Source organism: Rattus rattus, chromosome 2, assembly GCF_011064425.1.
Source record: "Rattus rattus isolate New Zealand chromosome 2, Rrattus_CSIRO_v1, whole genome shotgun sequence".
Taxonomy (NCBI): domain Eukaryota; kingdom Metazoa; phylum Chordata; class Mammalia; order Rodentia; family Muridae; genus Rattus; species Rattus rattus.
This window is the reverse complement of record NC_046155.1, coordinates 132,070,325-132,094,037: the sequence shown is the minus strand read 5'-3', so window position 1 is coordinate 132,094,037 and position 23,713 is coordinate 132,070,325. Positions and strand designations below refer to the sequence as shown.

The 23,713-nt window shown below is 45.4% G+C and overlaps 1 pseudogene; it reads right to left on the bottom strand.

Annotated features, from left to right (window-relative positions):
• Positions 1-1,618: 1,618 nt before the first annotated feature.
• LOC116893251 lies at positions 1,619-23,439 on the bottom strand (annotated as a pseudogene).
• Positions 23,440-23,713: the final 274 nt, after the last annotated feature.

The following is a 23,713-nucleotide window of genomic DNA, read 5'->3' as shown; positions in this document are numbered from 1 at the left end:
ACTCACGTCCACTCTTGTCCACTCTTATTATAAACATGGCACAAATCACCTCACTGGGATTGTCATACCTGGGGCTCCAACATTTGTAGGGGCCCTCCCAGCCTGGGGTTGCCAGCCAGATACCAGTTGGAAGCTTAGCACTGGACTTGACTCCATTACAGTCCTCTGGGTTCCTTTTCTCCTCAAACTGTATATTTTGTAGTTTTCCTTGGTTAGCTTGGTGCTCTTCATTACAGATCTGCGTAACTATGGTCACTAATAACCAAGCAACAAAGTCAGTGCTAGACTTTTTGGAAATCTCCTAGAGACAAATCTACTAAAGATGTTAATTCATAACTTTTCTATTTAAGCTCAAGTAGATTTTTTGGGGAGAACAAGGGCAGAATGTACCCACAGTCTTTGCCAAAATATCACAAAAATGGTCTCTAAGTTGCATACTGATATTCTGTGTTTTGGAAATTTCTGGTTTCTTCAGAGACTTGCTTGTGTCATGTGATTTTTTCTTTCCTGGAAACTGTCTTGTGAGAGGATGTTTTTGCTGAAGCAGACATGTGGGAGGGTGTTTTGCTAAGAACAGACACATGGTGATTTTCCAGAAGCAGCCTGGGGAAAGGGCATGCGATGTTCTGCTAGAGCGGACCCTCGAGAGAGCAAGAGTGTGAGGTTTGGAAAAGGTATAAATATAGTCCCTCAGACAGTGAACGATGCTGTGTGGTATCGGTTCACCTTGCCATCTTTTGCTGGTCCTCATTTGTTGTGACTCCATAGACAGGAACACAACAAAAGAACTTCCGGGGTGTTCTGGCAGCTTCCTGCCACTGCCTCAGACTTGGGCTGATTGGCTGAGCCTCAAGGTTTCTCCTGGATCAACCTGCCTTTGCTGATTCGTGAATGGTGTTTACAAGTGGATTGAGCTGTCCCTGTTGTTTCGAGTGATCTGTACTGCTAATATTCTGGCAACACAGATTGGATTTGCTCCAAAGAACTATTTCTAAACACATCCTCCTTTGTCCTATTAACCTTTCCTTTCCACTCCCTCTGGTGGGTGTAGGCTAGAAGGGAGGTTAAAGCACTTAAGAATCCTTAGAAAAGTAGGTTTTGAAAAATCTAGGCCTACAATTCTTCTTCTCTAAAACCAGTGTCCCCCGTAATTCAAATCACCCTCAGCACCATCTTCCATGGTCCTATTGGTACTGCCTGTGATGCTCCACTTGAACCACTCAACTATTTTCCTAATCCAAAGTCCACATTCCACCACCAAGAAACTTGGTCAGGCCTAGCACAGCAAAATCGAAGTCCTTGGACTAACTTCTCTAATATTAGCCCACCCTCAGTGACACACTTCCTCCCACAAGGACATACCTCCTAATGCCACTCCCTAAGCATCCAAATATGAGTCTATGGGAGCCATTCTTTTTTCTTATTTAGTTTTTATCCATAATCATAAACTTAACTTTGCAATCTAGCTAGACTTGAAGAGGAATGAGGAAAATATGGAGCCCAAAGAACTTCAGTGAGAGCAGAGATTACAGGATGTGTGAGCAGTTGGTGTAAGGGCACTCTCCTGAGCTACAGAAGGAATGGTTTGATGGGTAAAATGCCCACAAGTCAAAAGAAATTAGAGCTGTCCACAGTCTTCTTGTTGGGTTTGCCCTTCCTGGACCCATGGACGCTCCATGGCTTCCACAATGTTTGTGCCTTCTTTCACCTTCCCAAAGGCCACACACTTGTTATCGAGCCACTCAGTCTTGTCAGTGCAGATAAAAAACCTGGAACCATTTGTGTTTGGTCCAACATTTGCCATGGACAAGATGCCAGGACCTGTATGCTTCAGGATGAAGTTCTCACCCTCCAATTTCTCTCCCTAGATGGACCTGCCACCAGTGCCATTATGGCCTGTGACCTCACCACCCTGCCACATGAATCCTGGCATAATTCTGTGACAGGAGGAACCCTTATAGCCAAATCCTTTCTCTCCAGTGCTCAGAGCACAAAAGTTTTCTGCTGTCTTTGGAACGTTGTCTGCAAACAGCTCCAAGGAGACATGGCCCAAGGACTTGCCATCAGCCATGATGTTGAAGTACACGGTGGGGTTGACTGTGTCTACAGCATGTGGCAAAAAGCGTCTGCAGTGTCTGCAAAGCCTATGGGAGCTATTCTTATTCAAATCACCACACCTAGAACCTGAAACTTAGATCCTGGGCAATGATGATGCAGCTGCTGCATATGTCACTGCAGAAACCTTGGGCTTGCAGAGGGGAGATGGGGTGGCTCAGTGTTAAACACCTGGGCTCATAATCAACAGCATAGAGTCACTCTCTTGGGAACTTCAGAAAATGCCTCTTTTACTGTGAACTTTTAGACTTCATGCTATTTTGCTGCATTTTCTTTTCCTTCCAACATTCTTCTCCCACTTATGAGTGGCCACAACAACAAAAAACAACTTCCCGTGATGGTTTGTCACTAGCTCACCCCATTCTGAAGAGGTGAGATGCTATGGAAATAAACACTTTTTTCCCCTTTCCCATCTGTAACCCACGTGTTCTCAGTCACAAAGCTTTGTACAGATCATTAAACATTGCCTGGGAATGTACACGATAGCGATAAACTTTAATTTTACTGGAAGAATACAAGAGGATAGAAAGAAAGTTACTCACTCCCGCCCTCAGTGACTCAGGCCCTGGAACACATGTTCCAGGCCAGGCCCTCTATGGGGTAAAGATACACTGATGTTGGTCATCACAGAAAACGTGTAGCTTGTACACACTCAGATTGTTTAGGGCATCTCAGTCTGTTTGTCTATCTTTCCGATAGTCAGGGTATGTTATGAAATAGCTCAGCTCTTTACATAGTATGGTCCCTTAGATGGCCATTCCTACTGTGGACACTGTTGGCTGCTTGCCAGCATTTTTGGTGGCTATCAAAAACCAAATACGAAGATGCTAAACCAAAAGAAGAGTCCATTGACATGTTAGGGAGGACACAGCATAACCCAAGTTGACCCATGGGGGTGGAACCACCCTGCACATTGGCAGCAAAGAGTTTGTAACCAACTCTAGCCAAAGGAAGAACACAAGGAAGGGAGAATGGAAGCAAGACCCAGACTCGAGGGCCAAAAAGGAAGGCAAACTGTGGTACCAGGATACTGGGCATGGCCCAGCCACCCTCAGGAACCTCGATTTCCAGATGTCAATGCAGGTGTGTTGCCGGCTGTCACCTAGGTTCCTGTTCTGGTTGCCAACCTTTGGTTCTATTAGAAGCAAGAAGATCAAGCAGACTCTGCTCCAGAATCTGTCCTGAGGAGATCATGGATATGGGCTTCTGTTTGAAGGCCACCATGACGATAGGCATGGGAGAGAGAAGACACCTTTCACTGTTGTGCATTTTAGTTCCTTCCTTTCGTTAGGCCTGGAATTATGAACTACTACTATGACATGTTACAAACAATGCCGATATGGATCTTTGTTTGCTGTTTTGATTTTCAAGACGGGTTTTTCTGTGTAGTCCTGGCTGATCTGGAACTCACTCTGTATACAAGGCTGCCCTTGAACTCAGAGATCTACCTGCCTCTCTACCTCTTGAGTACTAGGATTAAAAGTGTGTCATTGCTGCCTGGTGCTGGTGCAGAGTTTTACCCTCAGACCCACCATTTTCCCTGAGTTTTGTACCATCTGTGGTGGTTTGAATAGGAATGGATAGAGACTCATGTGTTTGAATGCTTGGCCTATAGGGAATAGCACTATTAAGAGGTGTGGCCTTCTTGGAGTAGGTGTGGCTTTACCGGAGAAATTGGATCACTATGGGGGCAGGCTTGGAGGTCTCCTGTGCTCAAGGTAGCACACAGTCTCCTTCTGCTGCCTGTGGATCAAGATGCAGAACCCTCAGCTCCTTCTCTAGCACCAGGTCAGCCAGCCTGTCCACGCTCCCTGTCATGATGAGAATGGACCAAACCTCTGACACCACAAGCCACCCCCAATCTGTGGTCATGGTTTCTCTTCACAGCAATAAAACCCTGACTAAGACCCCTTTTCGTGATAATTTTCTTCTCTTCTGACAAGTGTCCTTTATGCACTCCCCTTGTATTGTCCTTCTGAGAGTAAACCTGGCATTTATGTTTGTGAAAATGTCTTTACTTCAGCCTTATTCTTTTTCTTTTAAAGATTTATTTTTTATTTTAATTATGTACATATGTGTATGGAGGTACGGGGCACATGAATGTAAGTGCTCACAGAGGTCAGAGATCCCCTTTGGAGCTGGGATGACAGGGAACTACCTGACCTGGGTGCTGGAAATTGACTCAGGTCCTTAACGAAAGCAGTCAGTGCTCATAACCACTAAGCCATCTCTCCAGCCCCAGCTTTATTCTTGAGGAATGATCTCCTAGGTACACAATTTCTGTTCAGCAGTTATAATTTTGGCATTTTGTAGGTTATTACTGTACTGCTTTTGAGAGTGTATTGCTATTTTTGAGAAAGTTAGCCTTAGACTAGTTAGAGTATCCATTTTTGTAAGTGAACCATCTTCTCTCTCTGGCTACTTTAAAGCCTTAATCAGTCTTTTGCAGTCTGCAGCTCAACTATGTTTAGGTGTGGATTTTCTCTGTTTTTATGTCTGTGGATTCAAGTATTTCATCAGTTCTGGAATATTCTTTCTTAAAAAAGATTTATTTATTTTATGTATACGAGTACACTGTAGCTGTCTTCAGACACACCAGAAGAGGGCATCAGATCCCATTCCAGATGGTTGTGAGCCACCATGTGGTTGCTGGGAATTGAACTCAGGACCTCTGGAAGAGCAGCCAGTGCTCTAACCACTGAGCCATCTCTCCAGCCCCCAGCCAGTGCTCTTAACCACGGAGCCATCTCTCCGGCCCCCAGCCAGTGCTCTTAACCACGGAGCCATCTCTCCTATCCCTCTGGAACATTCTTAGCCATTGTGTCTTTGTTAGGATTTCCATTTTTGTGAAGAGACACCATGACCAAGGCAATTTTCAGAAAGGAAAACATTGAATTGAGGGCTGGCTGGCTTACAGGCTCAGAGGTTTAGCCTATTATTGTCATGGCAGGAAGCACGGCAGCATCCAGGCAGACATGGTGCTGGAAGAGGAACTGAGAGTTCCACATCTTGATCCACAGGCAACAGAAGGAGACTGTGCGCCCCACTGGGTGTAGCTTGAGCATAGGAGACCTCAAAGCCTGCCCCTACAGTGTTATGTTTCCTCCACCAAGGCCAAACATCCAACAAGGCCACACCTCCTAACAGTGCATTCCATGTAGGCCAAGCCTTCAAACACAGGAGTCTATGGGACCAAAGCTATTCCAAACCCTACACGTTGTATATTTGAATATCGCTTCCTTCCAGTTTCATTTTCATCTGGATTTCTACTTAAAAAGAAATTCCCTTTACTATTTACATTATCTCCCCTACACTTGTTTGCCCACCTTTATGTTGCCCTTTGAATAATATCTTCATATCTATAGTCTAGTTTACTAATTTTTTTCTTCATCTGTTTCTGAACTGCTATGTATGTGTGCATATGGGTAAAGTCTAACATCTGTCTATCTATCTATCTATCTATCTATCTATCTATCTATCTATCTATCTCTATCTAATATAGCTATCTAATTTATCTATCATCTACCTCCTAAGAGATAGCTTATTCACCTGCCATTTACTTAACCTATTTAAATTTTACCATTCCATACCTTTCAGTATGTTCAGAGTTATATATCCATCACCATCAAGAGTTATATAATCAACTATCACCACAATCAGTGTCAGAGCCTTTGAATTACAACCTAAAGAATCCCAAAGAAGTATGTGAGAGGCTCAGTGGGTAAAGGTTTGTGATACCTAAACCTGATGACTGGAGTGAGTTCCATCCCTAGGTCCTACACAGGGGAAGAAGGGCTCTAACTCCTACATATTGTCCTTTGACCTCCATAGGCAAGAGATGGTATGCATATACACAGTCAGAAAGACAGACAGACAGGTAGACAGATACACACACACACACACACACACACACACACACACACACACACACACGAGCTGAGGGAAGTAAACAAAGTAAGCAAACACAGGAAGGGCAGGTAAGGGCAAAGTCTGTGTTCAGGGCTGGGGATGTGGCTTAGTTAGCAGAGCACTTGGCTAGCATGCATGTGGGCTTGTATTCCCAGGACTAGGGAGGTAAAGGCAGTAGAATCAGAAGTTCAAGGTTATGCTCAGCTATAGGGTGAGTATGAAACCTCACTCTAGGTTAGCTTATATGAAAACCTGTCTCACAAAGAAAAAGAAAACAACATTGTAAGTAACAAGGGGCTAGAGATGCAGTCTAGGCTCCACCTTTAGGCCAGACCATTGCAAAGGATCTTGGGCCTAAACCTCTGACTGCTGCCGAATCTTAGGAAGTTCTTTTGTTTTTTAACTATATTTTATTTATATGAGTACACTGTACAGCTGTCTTCAGACACACCAGAAGAGGGCATCCGATCCCATTACGGATGGTTGTGAGCCACGATGTGGTTGCTGGGAATTGAACTCAGGATCTCTGGAAGAGCAGCCAATTTACTCTTAATGGCTGAGCCACCTCTTCAGCCCATGAAGTTTCTTGTGAGAATTTAAAATTCAAACTTCTGGGTCAGCTTCAAGAGTCAGAGGCAGGCAGATCTCTCAGTTCCAGGACAGCCAGGGCTACCTAGAGAAATCCTGTCTTGAAAAACCAAACCACTGTAATGAGATCTGATGCCCTCTTCTGGTGTGACTGAAGACAGGTACAGTGTGCTTATATATAATAAATATTAAAAAAAGAGAGAGAGAGAGAAAGAAAAAAAAGAAAAGTAAAAAGAAAATGTATGAGTGTGTGTGTGTGTGTGTGTGTTTGTGTGTGTGTGTGTGTGTGTGTGTAAGTCTTAGAACCATCCTCGGCTGTCTGCATGTCTGACTATATGCCTTCTGAGAATCCCTAGCCCATGTCTTTCTGTTTTGTTTCACCAACTTAGCCTTGAGCCTCCTTAGCTACTTTTCTTTGCTGCACAAACGGGAGAAGCACCCAGTCAAGACAAACCTTTCTTCCAGGGATCACTGGCTTGTCTCCCCTCCAACATGACTTTGTTTACTAGGAGTCCCATGTACTGGGGTTTCTGAACCGCCACAAGTAATGCTCTCTCTTCTTCCACTTCCTGTGCTGATCTGACTCTCATCCCATGTGCCTGCAGTTGTGAATCTAACAGAAAAACCCCTTGGTGGGAATGGATTACCTGTGAGCATGCCCAACCAGTCCTTGAGACATCACGTGGTCACGTGACTTCCTTAACCATCACATTTGCATATATATAAATTAAATATACATACACACATATAAACACACACACACACACACACACACACACACGGAAACAGAAAACTTGGGCAAGCTTGTTTGCATGCTACTACTTGCAACTGTGGAAACTGAGAGGCAAACCGAAAGCAATCTGGCTCTTTTCCATTGTTCATGGCTGCAGAAAGAAACAAAAGGGTCTGGGACCACTGGGGACACAGCAGAAGTCCTGCTGATCAGAGACTGGCTGCAGAAAGCCAGGAGCTCATGAAAGTCCACTACTGGCCTCTCTGTTACTTCGTGTGCTACAGCAAGGCCTGGCAGTAAGTCCAAGGGTCCCTGGGCTTTTTCATGATTGGAAAAGCAAAAGTCCAAATGCTAACTCAAGGATCAGGAGTCTCTTGCCTGCCTTTGTGTTGTCAGACCACAAAGTCAGTGCCCCAGTGGCCTTCAGTGCAGGACACTAGTGGCCTTGCTGCATTTTTCAGCTAGACAAGGAAACCCTGAGAATAGACTCCAGGCCCCATATTTGGCTTGATCCAACAGAGTGTGGGGTTGAAAGTGAAATGTCAACAGGCAGCTTTCAATACCCTGGGCCTCTAGGTGACACCCACAGGAGGACTGATGGCCGGCAATTGGCCTAGGGAGGTGGGGGCAGGTCAGGGACAGTGTGTGGTCAGAGGACTTTCTCCTGGTCAGCTCCTCCTTAAAAGCAACTGTGCTGTTGACGGTAATGGCTATTGACCCTGTGTTCACCCATGCCCCATGCCATGCTCACACAGGGCAGCGATCCCATCTTAGGAGTGTCCCTTAGGGAGAAGTGTAGAAGTGTAAAATTAAAAATTAATACCAAAAGGAGAAGTAAGGGTCCAGCTACCCAGAAAGAAAAAGTGGGGCCTGTGAGAACCTGAACTTTTCACCCTCCCTTGCTATACAATGGTTCCCGAAACAGTTTTACATGAAAGGTTTCTTTGAATAGCCATAATGGCCCATAGCTTTCGGCCACAATGTTCTACTGGCCGTGTAGAATGTCCCAATCCCTAATCACAATGTCACAATGCTTTGGGAGTGTGTAGTACATGATTAATATGATTTAGCTGTATGGGCAGATTATAGTTTTAGAATTTCCCTCCTATCCCCCTTGTTCCCCCTGGTTTGTGGTTTTTTCCTTTAAAAGCTCTGTAAAAAGTCAGGTCAGGGTCGAACTCCTCTACTCCCTGTGTGGTGTATGAGTCTCGACCCCAGCATGCTGGCCTGAGCTCTCGTTTCATTTTGCTTACAATTAAAACTTCCTCGTGTGATTACAGCAAGTCGGTGTCTGTGTCCTACTGGGTGCTGCGTTCCTCCCGAGACTTGAGTGAGGGTCTCCCTTCTGGGGTCCAACATTTATGGGGGCTCGTCCGGGATCTGCGTGACCACCCAGGGGTCCTAGACCCACTTGGAGGTAAGATTCTCTGTTTTGTCTCAGCGCTGTGTCTGTGTCCTGTCTGGGAATCTGGTGCGATCGCAATTTCAGTTTTGCGGACGCTCAGTGAGACCGCACTCCAGGGAGGAGAGCGGGGTGGATAAGGATAGACGTGTCCAGGTGTCCACCGTCCGTTCGCCCTGGGAGACGTCCCAGGAGGACACGGGGGAGGACCAGGGACGCCTGGTGAACCCCTTCTGGTAGGTCCAGAGGAGACTTTACTCCTTGACGACCGATTTGTTAGGCAAGGTCTGGGACCTGCCGATCAGTTTCAGTGCCTCTGGTCGACACGAGGTCGACGTCGGTTTTGTTTTCTGTTGTCTTTTTTGTTTGTGTTCGTGTGGGTGGTGTGTGTTGTCGAGCTCGACATGGGACAGACGATTGGACGTGTTGGTGTCTGTTAGTGTCTTTTTGACTTTCGTTTCGTGTTTGAATTTAGACTGACGACTGTGTTTAAAATCATGGACCGACAACTGTGTTTGAAATCATAAAACTGTTTGCTTTGTTCGTCGAAGAGTTTTACTTGGTCTCCTTAATGCTTAGTGAGTAAGAAACTTAATCTTGTGGACCCTGCTCTAGTGGCGGTGTGTTGGTTGATAGCCAAAGTTAATTTTTAATACCAGCACCTGTGGGGGTTGGGGATTTAGCTCAGTGGTAGAGCTCTTGCCTAGCAGGCGCAAAGAAAAAATACAAAATAAAAACATAGTGTTTTATCTGTGCTTGTGCTCACAGCCAGCTGTGAAGAACTGGAAAAGATTTAAATTTTGCTTGAGAGTAAAGAATCTTAAAAACAGAGTTTCAGTCGGTATGACACTTAGTGCGTAGCTGCCTAAAAGATCAAAAATGCTGTCAACAGGCTATAAAAAAGGGACAGGCTGTGTTAAAAATGTTACAGGAGGAACTATCTAAAAAGGCTGAGAGCGAGGTGGGAGAGGACCATGAAGAAGACAAGAACAAGAAAAGAATTTTTGACATTTGCTCACAGAAGGAGAGCGCTCATTTAGAGAAGTTCTTTAAGGGAGCCTGCCTTGTCAGGCGGTGGCCAAGGTTAAGATTAATGTTTTTTTTTTTTTTTTTTCCCATGGGCCTTTAAACCCAGTGAGACAGTTTGATAAAGGGCTGCTACTGAGATCCTGATAGCCCCCGGTGAACCGGTTACGATTTTTTTGTCAGCCGCTTATTCTAACAACCAGGTTCTAAACCATCTCTCCATCCTTTTGTTATTAGTTGTTACTAGAAGCTTAGTGTCATTTAGAGGCTGGTTCTCTTGAGAGACAAAGCCACGGAGCTGATACTCCGTGAGGGAAAAATCTAAGTCTAAGAGAGATAGTCGATAACAGATCTGCTGCCTCTCTGCTCACCTTTCCGTTTCATAGACAAAAGCTTGTGCTTATTTATACTGAAGGCCTCCTGGTTTAGCTGTGTGACTAAATGCTGTTTGCCCTCTTCTATTCTCAAGATTCTCTTGAGATGCTTGTTAGTAACTGTTACAGGACTCCTATACCCCGAAGAAAACCTGGTGTCTTCAGACGCCTGAAGGTAGGGAGTGCTCCAGGTCGGCCGCCAGGCTCCAAGGGTGGGTCTCTGAGGGGTTGGAAAGTGCCCCACCAATCTGGCCAAGATAAGGAAAGGGTATAAAGAAAATGTTACAGAAACTTAAAGGGTTAAGTTAAGTTGCTGAGAGTTAATATAAGTTAAAAAGAACAGAAAGCTAGAGAAAAAAGGAGACAAAAAAAAAAAGAAAAAGTTAGAGAGCTAAAGAGAGATAAAAGATGAGAGAAGAACATATACTGGCCACAGTAGTTAGAGAACCTAGGAAGATAGTACCTGGCAACAGAAGAGAATTACTGGCTAAAGATCAGTGTGCCTAATGCAAAGAAAAAGGACACTGGGTCAAGGACTGTCCAAGAAAGAACAAGAGGGGCCACTGGAGAGCTTCTTGGTCCTAGAGTGCTGGCTATGTAAGGGAAGTGTGGATACAGGGACCCAATGCTCTGTGCTCCTATGCCCCCCAGTGGGCCAATATCCAAAGACCTTGAGTACAAGGGGCTACTGACAACGAACAATACTTATGGACTGCCCAAGAACAGTGGACCTTGGCGTGGGGGTAACCCACTAGTTCATAGTCATCCCTGACTGCCCCCATCCCTTGCTCATGAGAAAATTGCTCCCCAAAATGGCTGGGTGAGGCCATGTGTATACATATCTACAGACTATGTATGTGGAGCTTAAGACCTGTCTCAGTGCACCAGAACCTGATGCTGGGAGATGAATGGCTTAGTGCTTTTCTGCCTGAAACACACCGTTCCTGCCAGCCGGACACTAACAATTATCGCCCAATCCAGGACTTAAACTGTGATAGAGTGGCTGATGTTTGCCTTTAAATAGAGTGTCCCAAAAGATGGGACCACTGGTCAGCTGCCATGGACTAGATTCTCCACCGGGTGGGGATAATCTGGTCACCTTGCTGCCCAGTCCGGACCTGGAGCCACCACAGCACGAGTGTCAAGCACTGGCAGAAGCCCATGGGTGGAAGAAAGACCTCTGCGACTGGCTGATTGACGGCTGCTGAAAGCCGAGGACCTTGTCACAGATGGGAACAGTTCTCTTCATGAATGAAGATCAGAGATAAGTGGGTGCTGCCATGGTGGACAAACCGATGTCATCTGGGATGGCTGAACTTTACGCCCCTATAACACATCAGCACTGCAGATGCCTTTGCCATCTCTTGGATGCCCTGGTGAAGCCAACAACTGTGAGTACTATTCATTGCCCAGGAAAACAGGAAGAAAGAGATTCAGTGACATGGGGCAGTAACAAAGCAGATAAAGTGGCTCAGAAAATGGCTATACAGGAGCCTATCCTGGTTACAGGCCTACAAGAGACAGCCACTAGAAACTGGGATTGGACTAAGGGATGGCCTCACTTAGAAAAGGCCCAAATTGCTTAAAAGATAAAGGACAATGACATACTTGAGGGAAAAGCTATATACTTTTTCAGAAATAGATAGAAGCTTTCCTCACCAAACGAGAGACGGCCTCTACAATCATCAAGAAGATACTGGAAGAAATCTTCCCCCGATTTAAAATGCCCAAGGTAATCTGGTCAGACAACAGCCCTACTTTCGTTGCCAAGGTAAGCCAGGGTGTGGCTAAGTATTTAGAGGTCAATTAGAAATTACATTGTATCTACAGACCTCAAAGTTCAGGATAGGTAAAAAGAATAAATAGAACTTTAAAAGAGACCCTGACTAAATTGGCCATGGAGACTGGCGCAGACTGGGTGACACTCCTTCCCTCTTGCTCTCTTCAGAGCAAGAAATACCCCTTCCAGATTCAGCCTTACCCCTTTGATATGGGGCCTCAGCTCCTCTGACTGTATTAGGTGATATTACTGAATCAACATGTCATAATAATAATGATTTGTGTGCCAGGCTAAAAGACCTACAGGTGATACAGAAAGAAATCTGCTCACAGCTGACAACAGCCTATGCCCCGGAGACCCTGAGTTCCAGGTCGGAGACTGCAGCTACACTGAGCCCAGACATTCGAGCCTCGCTGAAAAGGACTGTACCTGGTGCTGCTGACCACCCTGACAGCTGTCAATTCTCAGCCCTCACTAGCCGTGTATTAGCTGTTGGGGCTGAGAGCTGGGACCTAGAGGGAGAGTCAGTCATGTTTGTCCTGGGTTCTATCAAGATAGGTGTGGGATAGGCTTGATTTCCATTACAAATGATGTAACGCTACATACGTTTGTACTCCTAACACTTCTTGGGACTGTGCCTCAGAGATCACAATCTATATAAGTTTAGAAGTTCTAAAAGCTAGTCATGACCTTGGTGTGCAGGTTTAAATAGTGTCCAGATTAGAATCCTGATGCTAACGACTTAGTAAGACACAAAAAAAGGAGTTGAGAATTACTTAGGGCTAAGGCTATCTAGGTGCTACAAGGGCAGCACAAGGACATCTGCTGTTACAATACAAGGCTTATAGAGAATTCAGAATTGCCATTCAGGAGTAATCAAAGACTCCATAAATAAACTTAAAAGCTGTTCAGGTACTGGTCCTGCGACAACAGTACCAAGAGTTACAATGAGATAAACAATCGCTCTAAGGTTAGAGCGATAATAAAAAAGAAAAAGTGGGGAATGTAGAAGTGTAAAATTAAAAATTAATACCAAAAGGAGAAGTAAGGGTCCAGCTACCCAGAAAGAAAAAGTGGGGCCTGTGAGAACCTGAACTTTTCACCCTCCTTGCTATACAATGGTTCCCAAACAGTTTTACATGAAAGGTTTCTTTGAATAGCCATAATGGCCCATAGCTTTTCGGGCCACAATGTTCTACTGGCCGTGTAGAATGTCCCAATCCCTAATCACAATGTCACAATGCTTTGGGAGTGTGTAGTACATGATTAATATGATTTAGCTGTATGGGCAGATTATAGTTTTAGAATTTCCTCCTATCCCCTTTTGTTCCCCCTGGTTTGTGGTTTTTTCCTTTAAAAGCTCTGTAAAAAGTCAGGTCAGGGTCGAACTCCTCTACTCCCTGTGTGGTGTATGAGTCTCGACCCCAGCATGCTGGCCTGAGCTCTCGTTTCATTTTGCTTACAATTAAAACTTCCTCGTGTGATTACAGCAAGTCGGTGTCTGTGTCCTACTGGGTGCGCGTTCCTCCCGAGACTTGAGTGAGGGTCTCCCTTCTGGGGTCCAACAGAAGTACCTGAGCAGACAAGTCACATCACTCAGGACAAAAAACAAGCCTTTCTGCCAGAGGTCGCCTGCCTGCCTTCCCTCCAAGGCAACTCTGGTTTCTTTGGAGTCCCATGCACGGGGGGGGGTGGTGGTGGTGGGTGGTGGTGGGGTGGTGGTGGGTGTTTTCTCAAGAGCCACAGAAGGAACCAGGTTGGCCCTGGTCAGGATTTACCTTCACCGCTTCCCAGCTGGAATTCACCAGGTGCTGCCGGAAGGGCCCAAAACCTGAAACCAAAGATACCCAGGGTTGCTCAAACCAGCCCACAACACCCAGTTACAAGTTCTGCCACCCAGTAACAAGTTCCCATAGGCCCCAGAGAACCACAACCTCGATAAACTGGGGGCTTCCTCAGAATTGTCTGTACGAAACATAGTCAGGGATCCCAAAAGGGAGTGTGTGGGAGAAATGACTCAGAAGTTAAAAGTACCTCCTGCTGGCCGTGGCTGCCATGCTGTGATAAACTGCCCCAAACCATCCTGGGTAGGGTGGGGTTGGTTTGGTTTATGTTATTTCCTGTCAACAAGGAAAGCCAAGGAGGAACCCGGAGGCAGGGGGCGCAGAAGGATGCTACTTACCGGCTTGCTCATACAACTCAGGACCGCCTTCCCCAGGGGTGGCTCTTAGCTTGCCTACCCCTTCTTTATGAATCAGCAAATAAATAAATTAAATAAATGCCCCCACAGGCAGGTATTTAGTTTGAATCTGATGGAGGCAATTCAGTTGAAGTTCCCCCTCTCTTTGGGTGTGTCAAATTGACAACAAAGATAAGCCACCATGCTGCTCTTCCAGAGGACTTGAGTTCAGTTCCCAGCACCCATGTTCAGAACTGCACAACTATCTGAAACTCCAGCTCCAGGAGATCTGTTTTCTTCTGACCTATACAGGCACCCAAACATGGCTCAGGCATAAAAACACAGGCACACATGTTCAAGAGCATGTGTGTGTGCACACACACACACACACACACACACACACACACACACACAGAGTAACAGATCCATAATTGAAAGACTGGTCTGGGGGCTAGAGAGATGGCTCAGTGGTTAAGAGCACTGACTGCTCTTCCAAAGGCCCTGAGTTCAATTCCCAGCACCCACATGGTGGCTCACAACCATCTATCATTGTTGCGATGACCATTTCTGGTGTGTCTAAAGACAGCTACAGTGTATTCATATACATAAAATAAATAGATTTAAAAAAAAAAAAAAAGAAAAGAAAGACTGGTCTGATCCACTTTCATAAGTCCTCACAAGTCCCCACAAGCGCTGGAATGAAATCTAGACTGTATTAGTTGGCTTTTCTCACAGTTGTTACAGAATACCTAACGGAAACAGCTTCAGGGCAGGGAGGATTTATTCTGACTCATGGTTCAGAGGGCCAAGTCCATCACAGTAGGACAAGGTTGTTTGGCTATGAGAAGAAGAGCCAGGCTGTGGGTTGTTCATAAATAGCAGCAGTCAGAAGTGAGTGCTTCTGCTGAATGGGAAGTGGAGCTACAGATGCCAAGGTTTGTTTCCAAGCCACTTCCTCTTTAAGGAGACTCTACTCCTTAAAGACTCCACAGGCCTCTCCAGGACCGCAACCCCAGCTAGTGGCCAACAATTCAAGTACATGAATTTCACATTCAAACTGTAATACAAGCCTTGTGGAGGACCAGAAATAAACCCTTGTGAGCATCCCCAGCGGCTTGTTGACAAAGGCACCAAAGCAATTCCATGGGAGAAGACCCTATTTTCAATAAATGGTATTGTAGCAACGGGACACTTGGGATGACTATTGTTGACTGTTAACAGGATCTAGAATTGCCCGGGAGCCAGGCCTCTCTGCATACAAAAGGAAGTATATTTAGATAGTGTTCACTGAAATGGGAAGACTTGTCCACTGTGGGTGGTGTCATTCCCTGGCTGGGGATCTTGGCCTGTGTAAGTAGAGAAGAGGACTGCATTCATCTCTCTGCTTCCTGATCGGAGACTTCCCTGATACAGTAGACTGCCATTGAACTATGGGCCAGAGTAAACCCTTTCTCTCCTAAGTTGCCTTTGTCAGGGTATTTTCTCACAGCACCAGAAAAGTAATTAAGACAGAAACCAAGAGGCAAAATCCTGCTCTCTTATGGCCGACAGCTGAGACATACACAAATTCAAAATGGAGAGCAAGGCCTTAGATGCAAGAAGACTGAAACTTTTAGAGGAAAGAAAAGTGGGTGGGGGGAGGGTCTCAGGATCCTTGATCCAAAAAGAAAACATGGACTCATAATAATCACAGACGTTGAGGTCGCTGTGGGTACGGCTCATAGGGTGATAGGGGTACAGGTAATATGCACAGGGCCTTGGGGTCAACCCTAAGCACGAAAAAGAAAAGAAAGCACAGACTTAGCAGGTAAAGCGTTTGCCCAGCCTGGGGTTCAAACCTAACCATAAAAGCAGCCATGATGGGGTTGGGGATTTAGCTCAGTGGTAGAGCGCTTGCCTAGCAAGCACAAGGCCCTGGGTTCGGTCCCCAGCTCCGAAAAAAAGAAAAAAGAAAAAAAAAAAAAAAAAGCAGCCATGATAGAGCACATGTGTAACCCGAGATCAGACGTCTGAGGTCATCCTCTGCTACACAGTAAGTGTATCAAGTTGGAGGCTAACCAGAGCTTCAGGAGGTCTTTGTGGGAAGTTGGTTTTGGATTTAAGGTTGTGGTATGAGTTTTGGGAGGTCCAGCTGTGGTTCTGGACCCTCTGCTTCCTCCCTCTCAAGGTTTTCAGACGCCGCTGCACACTGGGTGGGAAGGATGAGACAGAGTCCAGAATGGATGGGGTCTACAGGATCAGGGTGAAGCTGGGAGTGCTGTGTGTGTGTGTGTGTGTGTGTGTGTGTGTGTGTGTGTGTGTGTGTGTGTGTGTGTGTGTGAGAGAGAGAGAGAGAGAGAGAGAGAGAGAGAGAGAGAGAGAGAGAGAGACTTCTCCAACCATCTTCAAAGAAACAGCTCTCTTACACAATCTTGGCTTCTGAGCCTACCTCTACTGCAGTGGTGTGATGGTTTGCATATGCTTGGCCCAGGGAGTGGCACTATTAGAAGGCATGGCCTTGTTGTAGGAAGTGTGTCACTGGGGGTGGGCTTGGAGACCCTCCTCCTAGTTGCCTGAGGATGCTCAGTCTGTTCCTGGCTTCCTTCAGGTGAAGATGTAGAACTCAGTTCCTCCTGCACCATGCCTGCCTGCTCCCGCCTTGATGATAATGGGCTGAACCTCTGAACCTGTAAGCCAGCCCCAATTAAATATTGTCCTTTATAAAACTTGCATTGGTCATGGTATCTGTTCACAGCAATAAAACCCTAACTAAGACAGGTGGGCTTGTATGAATACACTTTATTTGGGGTGAGCCAGGGTTATATATGGACCTTGGAGAGTTGGAAGTTGTTTTCAAGGTAAATGGACAACCTTGGTTGGAGTTTAAAGTTCTGTGAACACCTTCGCTGTAATAAAGAAGCATTCCAGGAATCCCAGGTACTGGCTGGTTTGGTTCTTATCAGGAAAAAGAGGAAGTCTGTAAGTCTGCACAAGGATTCCCACACAAGGTCAGAGAAGGGGAAGACCAGCTGGTAAACAGGCCTCCATGTTGCAACAAGTTAGAGGAGCCACCTGGACATGGTAGATTTCAACCTTACTTAGCAGGGTTTCTCCACAACAGGGTTTCTCTGTGTAACCTTGACTTTCCTGGAACTCACACTACAGACCAGTTCATAGGGATCTGCCTGTCTGCTGGGACTAAAGGTGTGTGCACCACCATCACCACTGAAGAGTCTGTCTTAAAACAAAACAAGACAAACAAACAAACAAAAAATAAAACAACAGAGTTTAAGAGTGTCTGCTCTTTTTAAAAACTCCGTTAAGAGGGAGAAAAGTGATTACAGGGAATAGTCTAAAAGCATATATTTATTGTAGGAAAACTATTTGGGATATATTTAAAAGGTCTAATTAAAGACTAGGCAAGAGAAATGAGGAGTTTGTCACTTCAGGGAACTTACACAGTCACCACAGAAGCACATGAGAGAATGTTTTAACTTCATAGTTCAGAGCCTCAGAGGCTGGTCATGCTGGTAAATGCCCTGCACCTGGGAGGCTGAGGTAGGAGAATCAAAAGTTCCGGGCTAGCCTGGGCTACATAGCAAAATCCTGCATCGAAATAAAATAAATTGTTGTATCTTATCACAGCAACAGTACAAGTAGAACAGTTATTAACAACTTGTGGAAGACATATAGATGGGTTACAGTTAGGGTATTACAAAGAACACTACTGTGAACAATAGTTTCCAGTTCTGAGATTAATGTTCAATTAATAATATTAATTAGTAGTAATAAATAGTAATGTCCATGTAATAATAAGACATTAAAAGGAAATATGACCACAGTGAAATGTGGCAACCATCTATAAAAGCTGGGAGGAATGAGAAACTGGGTCTCACATATTGATGGGAATGAGAGACACCACTTTGCATATGATGATAGATTTTTTTTTTTAAGAACTGATAGTGGACTAATCAACAAACACATCTACACCTGGACAGTGTAAACTATCTATATGTTCTTCCACAGGTTGTTAATAACTGTCCTACCTTTACTGTTGCTGTGATAAAGACAACAACAACAACGACGACGAAAAGCAACTTAGAGGAGAAGGGAATTCATTTTAGCTTATAATTATGTTATAATCCATCACTATGGGGAAGTCAAGGCAGGGAGTTCAAACAACTAGTCATAAAGCATCCACGTCAAAGAGGAGAGAAATGCATTCATGTTCACTTGCTTGTGCTCAGCTTGATTTCTCCACTCTCCTACAGCTCAAGGATCCCCAGTCTATGGAATGATACCACCCACAGTGGGCTGGGCCTTATCAATATCAATCAGTTAATTGTCTTAATTGTGGGCACAGACATACCCACAGGCCAACCATTCCTAGGGAATGTTGACAAGCCCACAAGCCAACCATTGCCTAGGGAATGGTACTGCCTACAGTAAACTGAGTCTTCTTACATCAATTAGCTTGACTAAGATAATCCCCAAAAGACATACCCACAAGTCAACCTAATTCCTCAGCAGTTCTTCAATGGGACTCTCTTCAGGTGATTTTATCAAGTTGACAATTAAAGCTAACCATCAAAACAACTTAACAAGCTATGGAGCGATCCATATTGTAGAATATTATTCTGCCATGAAGAGGGGCCAGAAAGTAGAAACAACCTACAAGTTTATAAATTGATGAGTGAAAACAAATGAGGAGGAATCCATACAGTGAAATACTTTGTGGCAAAAGGACCTGAAGTATTGATACATACTGTAACATGGATGAAATAAACTGTTTCAAAAGACAACATCTTCTAAATCCATGTGTGCTAGATGTCCTGAATAGGAATGGTTATAAAGAGAGAAAGTGAATTTGCCATTCCCCGGGGCTGTACTTATTGAATATGGGCTGTGACATTGATGGGCTCTCTTTTAGCATCTATTTCTCTGTATCTATACTAAGAGGCATCGAAATGAAAACTTTAAATGAGTGCGGTGTACAGCATGAGAAGTGTGAGTATGTATGTGTGCTACACGACAGGCATGTATGCAGGTGTGCACACGGGTGCATGTATGGAGGCTAAAGGAGGACATCAAATGTGCTTTACTATCACTTTTCGTCTTATTGCTGAGACACAGATCCTCCTGTCTCTCCCCCTCTCTCTGCTGGCATCATAGGTTACATGCACGGATATAACTGACTTTTTAGAAATCAGGCTTAGGCAGCAAACATTCTTACCACTGTGCCAGCCAAGCGCTACATCCTAATGAATTCACTCACATTTTAAGATAACGTACCTAGGAACGCATTCCCAAACTTGGATGAGCCTCAGAGGGATCACACTGAAAAAGAATTCCCGCAGCAGATGGCCACATACTACCTGATTCCGTGGTCATAATATTTTTCATTATAAAAATAACTGGAAAAATAGCAAAGAGATTAATGGCTGTCAGGTGAAAAGGTTAATAAAGACTTGACTGTATCAAGAGATGGCCAGGATACTGCTAGGTGTGTCTGGGAGAGAGGATGATGTTATAAGGGCTTGACCTAATGAATGCTTTGGTTTAATCGACTTTTCAAAAAGACATTTATTTTTAATCATGTGCACAGGCCAGAAGAGGGTGTCAGATCCTTTAGAACTGAAGTTTTTTTTTTTTTTTTTTTTTTTTGGTTCTTTTTTTTTCCGAAGCTGGGGACCAACCCAGGGCCTTGCGCTTCCTAGGTAAGGGCTCTACCACTGAGCTAAATCCCCAGCCCCAGAACTGAAGTTTTATGGTTGGTTATGAGCCAACCATGGGTGGGTGCTGGGAATCAAACCCTGGTCCTCTGGAAGAACAGCCAGTGCTCTTAACCACTGAGCTATCTCTCCAGCCTCCACAAATGGTCATCATTCTTTGATGATTTAAAATTTGAGTAAACTACTTTGAGGTGGTAGAACTGTGGGTTGTGGGGCCAGGTTGGAGGGAGTGGGTCACTGGGAACACTTCCTTGGGCTATCCTGGATTCCTGTCAGTGTTACAATCTGCTTCCTGTCTGCCATCAGACGAAACCTTCTTCTCTACTTTTCTCTGTCACCATGATGTTCTCAATCATCAAGTCTCAGATACAATGGTATCTGAATGGAAATTTCTGATGAGATTTATAAAGTAAGCCTCTCCTCATGTTACAACATCACGACCAACATGAAAATTAACTCTGTGGTGGTCGGCTTTGTCAATCTGACGTAACCTAGAATCTCTGAGGAGAGTCTCCATGAAGGATCATCTGCATTGGGTTATCTGGTGGTCATTTCTGTTGGAGACTGTCTTGTTCATTGATGTGGGGGTGGGTAGTTCACTATAGGCAGTGCCATTCCCTAGGCATTGGGCCCTGAACTATAAAAAGAATGGAGAAATCGAGTTGAACATGAGGAAGCAAACAAGAGAGAAAGTACCTATGCATTTCTCTCTGCTCTTGGCTGTGAAGATGATGACGCCACTAGCTGTAAGTTCCTGTGCTGACTTTCTCACAACGATGGACTGCAACCTGGAATGGTAAACACAGATGAACTCCTTCACCCTGTGTCATCTGTTTGTTTTCTGGATATTTTATTACAGCCAAATGAATCTGAAAAGCACACCAAGTGTTAAAATGTGGGAAGGAGGTGTGGAAGAAGCTATAAAGGAGTAGCATGGGAGGGCGTTTTGAGGCGGAGGCAACTCCAGGAAGACTCACACTGGCTGAAGTTGTGTAAGGCTATCTGTGTGCTAATGCACATATGCTCATTCCTCAAGCCCCCGCCCCTTTCTCCTTCCCTTCCTTCTCCCTCTCTCTCTGCTTCTTTCTTTCTTAATAGTACTGAGGTCAGTATGTTGGCCTTAACATTGAAGATGCCAGCATTGGGCAACTCTAGTGAGAGTCGTAAGAAGTTCTCTATACATTTCTTTACAATGTCTTCTTGATCTATATTTCTAAAATGAAAAACGTGTGACTTCCTACTGCAGGGAGGCTAGCCCGTCAGACTAGCCTCATCTCAGGTTGGGCTGCAGGAAGAGTTGAGCATCGTCCTACTTGGTTTCAGCTGGAGTTATGACTGAGGGTTTGAGTTCCTTGCCTGGCTCTCAGTGTATACTTCTCAATTTCCACACATCGAGACTGCAAGAGGTCAGGATACTACATCAGTCTCTGGATCCCTGGGCCTCTGGAGTAGATGGCAGCACTGGAAGGGGATCCAGCTGTGCCTGGCAACTGCTGAGGGTATGGGTCATGGCCCATCAACAGGATTGGTTCACACGGAGAAAAACCTCAGGGGATAGGAAGTGTTTCAACAGAAGCGTCCACCATCTCAGGACTACCATCTGGCTTTGACTGATAGGACACAGTCTTGCAGCTGCTGTGGGAACCTTCAGCCGTAAAGAATGGCGTAGAAAATGTTAAGATAGAGTAGAAAGACTGAGAAGCCAGCTTCCTCTAGGATCATGAAAACCCCATCAACACACATATCACGTGCCTTAGAACCATAATTCAGCTTTGAGAAAACCATCCTTGTTTGTTTTGAATCAGGAAAGACAACTCAGGGAGCAAGGTTAGAAGGTCTTGTTTTGCTGGGCTAAGCCTCATTCACCATCAAGTCTGCCTTGGAGGGGCTGGAGAGATGGCTCAGTGGTTAAGAGCACTGACTGCTCTTCCAGAGGTCCTGAGTTCAAATCCCAGCACCCACATGGTGGCTCACAACCATCTGTAATGGGATCTGATGTGTGTCTCTTCTGGTGTGTCTGAAGACAGCTACAATGTACTCATATATAATAAATAAATTAAAAAAAAAAAAAAAGACTGCCTTGGAGTGGCGTTGGGGAGTCAGCCAGAGAAGTCTGGTAGAATCAGGGAACCAGTGGGAGGACCGCAGGCTTGCCTGGTCTCTCATTTTACTGTTGGTACCGGCCGATACCTTGATCTTAAGGCTGTGTGTTAGAATCCTTGTATACCACCATCTGTCTACATGCCAGTTGTCAAGACAAGATTTACACACCCAGCAGATCCAAGAAAAATGAAGCCCCCCCCCCAATTCAAAACATTGCTAATAAAGGCAGGCCACACTCTGGGACCCAGAGGGCATTTCCTGATGGCACCTCACTCCCAGCCACTACAGGCTGATGAGAGAAATGTAGGGTAAGACGTGAGTCCAAGAGGGGTCAGCACACTTCCATATTTCATTTGAGACAGGCACTGCTTTTACCAAGGGTATGATTTCCTGAGAATGTCAACTGTAATTTGAGCCATTTAATCTCTGGACCCGAAATTTAAAAAAAAAAAAAATTAAAAAGCACAAGGGTGTCTCAAAAGAATGTTCTGTTTTCTCCTTCTGGAAGGCTGATAGTGTGACTCACTGTCCGAAAGCATTTGTCAGAGAAGCTTTCGATTAAAACAGGTGACGGGAATCCTTTATGTTCCCTTTATCGAATACAAGTTGGGAGACTTGAAATGTGCCAAATGTGTCTAACTAAAAATAAATAAAGCTCTTTGGTGTCTGACTAAAAATAAGAGCCTCGTGAGGAAAGAGTAAGCCCGTAGGGACCAGCTGTGACAATGACAGGTGCATGTGGCTGGGGTGACTTCAGATGTGCGCTGAGATGGAGGACAGAACAGTCACCGTTCCTTCCAGGCTAACCTTTTGGGGTTCGGAGGCATTAACCAGAGAGCACGTGTGCGTGTGCGTGTGCGTGTGCGTGTGTGTGTGTGAAGCGGTTCAGCACCGGTGTGTGTGTGTGTTGGTTCAGTGTTTCCATAGTAGCAAAAGCACCACGGGGGTGGGGGACTGCAGTCTCCAAGCCGTGGTCCTTGTAGGATGGTGAGGGTCTGTTCAGTCTGAATCTGCAATTCTACCCTCTTCACTGGGTCCTAGGCTTAGGGACAGCAGGTCACAGCCTAGGCTCCTCCCCAAGGGGCTGAAGGATAAACAAGGTCTGAGTGAACCCAAGTCACAAGTGGGCACCGCCGTGCATGGCACTCAAGTTATTTGTGGCGAAGGGGCTCTGAGGCAGGAAAGCCTGTGTTTTTTTAATAGGGCAGAGCAGGAAGTCAGCTTCCATCTGGAATTCCTACCAACACCAGTTGCCACTCATGTTCCCCTGGGAGAGCTGTTTACAAGCAGTGTCGAGCAAGTGCGCATTCCAGGCCCCAGCAGAAAGCAGCCAAAACCCGGAACGCCGGGAGAGGTGGGCTTACCGGTCACCACCACACAGCGGGACTGCGAATCCATGAGACCCAGCTGCGCTGGGCTGGTCCAGCCAGGATCCAGGACGGAAAAGACCACGTGGGGAGTGTGGCAAGGCCACGCCCTTGGGAGCAGAGCTAGCGGCTTCTGGACACTCGAGTGTCATAGCGCCGCCAGAACTTCTGTGGTCTCAGCTTAGTTGGCTCTGTAGGATATATGACAACAAGGTGCTCGACCTTGTAGCGACCAACTGTCCCAAGACAGCGCGGTTACTAGGACCCACGACTGAAATCGCTCAAGCTAGGACTGCGCGGGTCACCCGCTCGCTCTGTTGTTTGCACATACCTTCTTGATTACCTTGATTTTTTTTTTTTTCGTTTTTCTTTTTCCTCTCGGTGGAAACCCTTGCTGCCCAGAATATTCCCCTGTGTTTGGAAAGT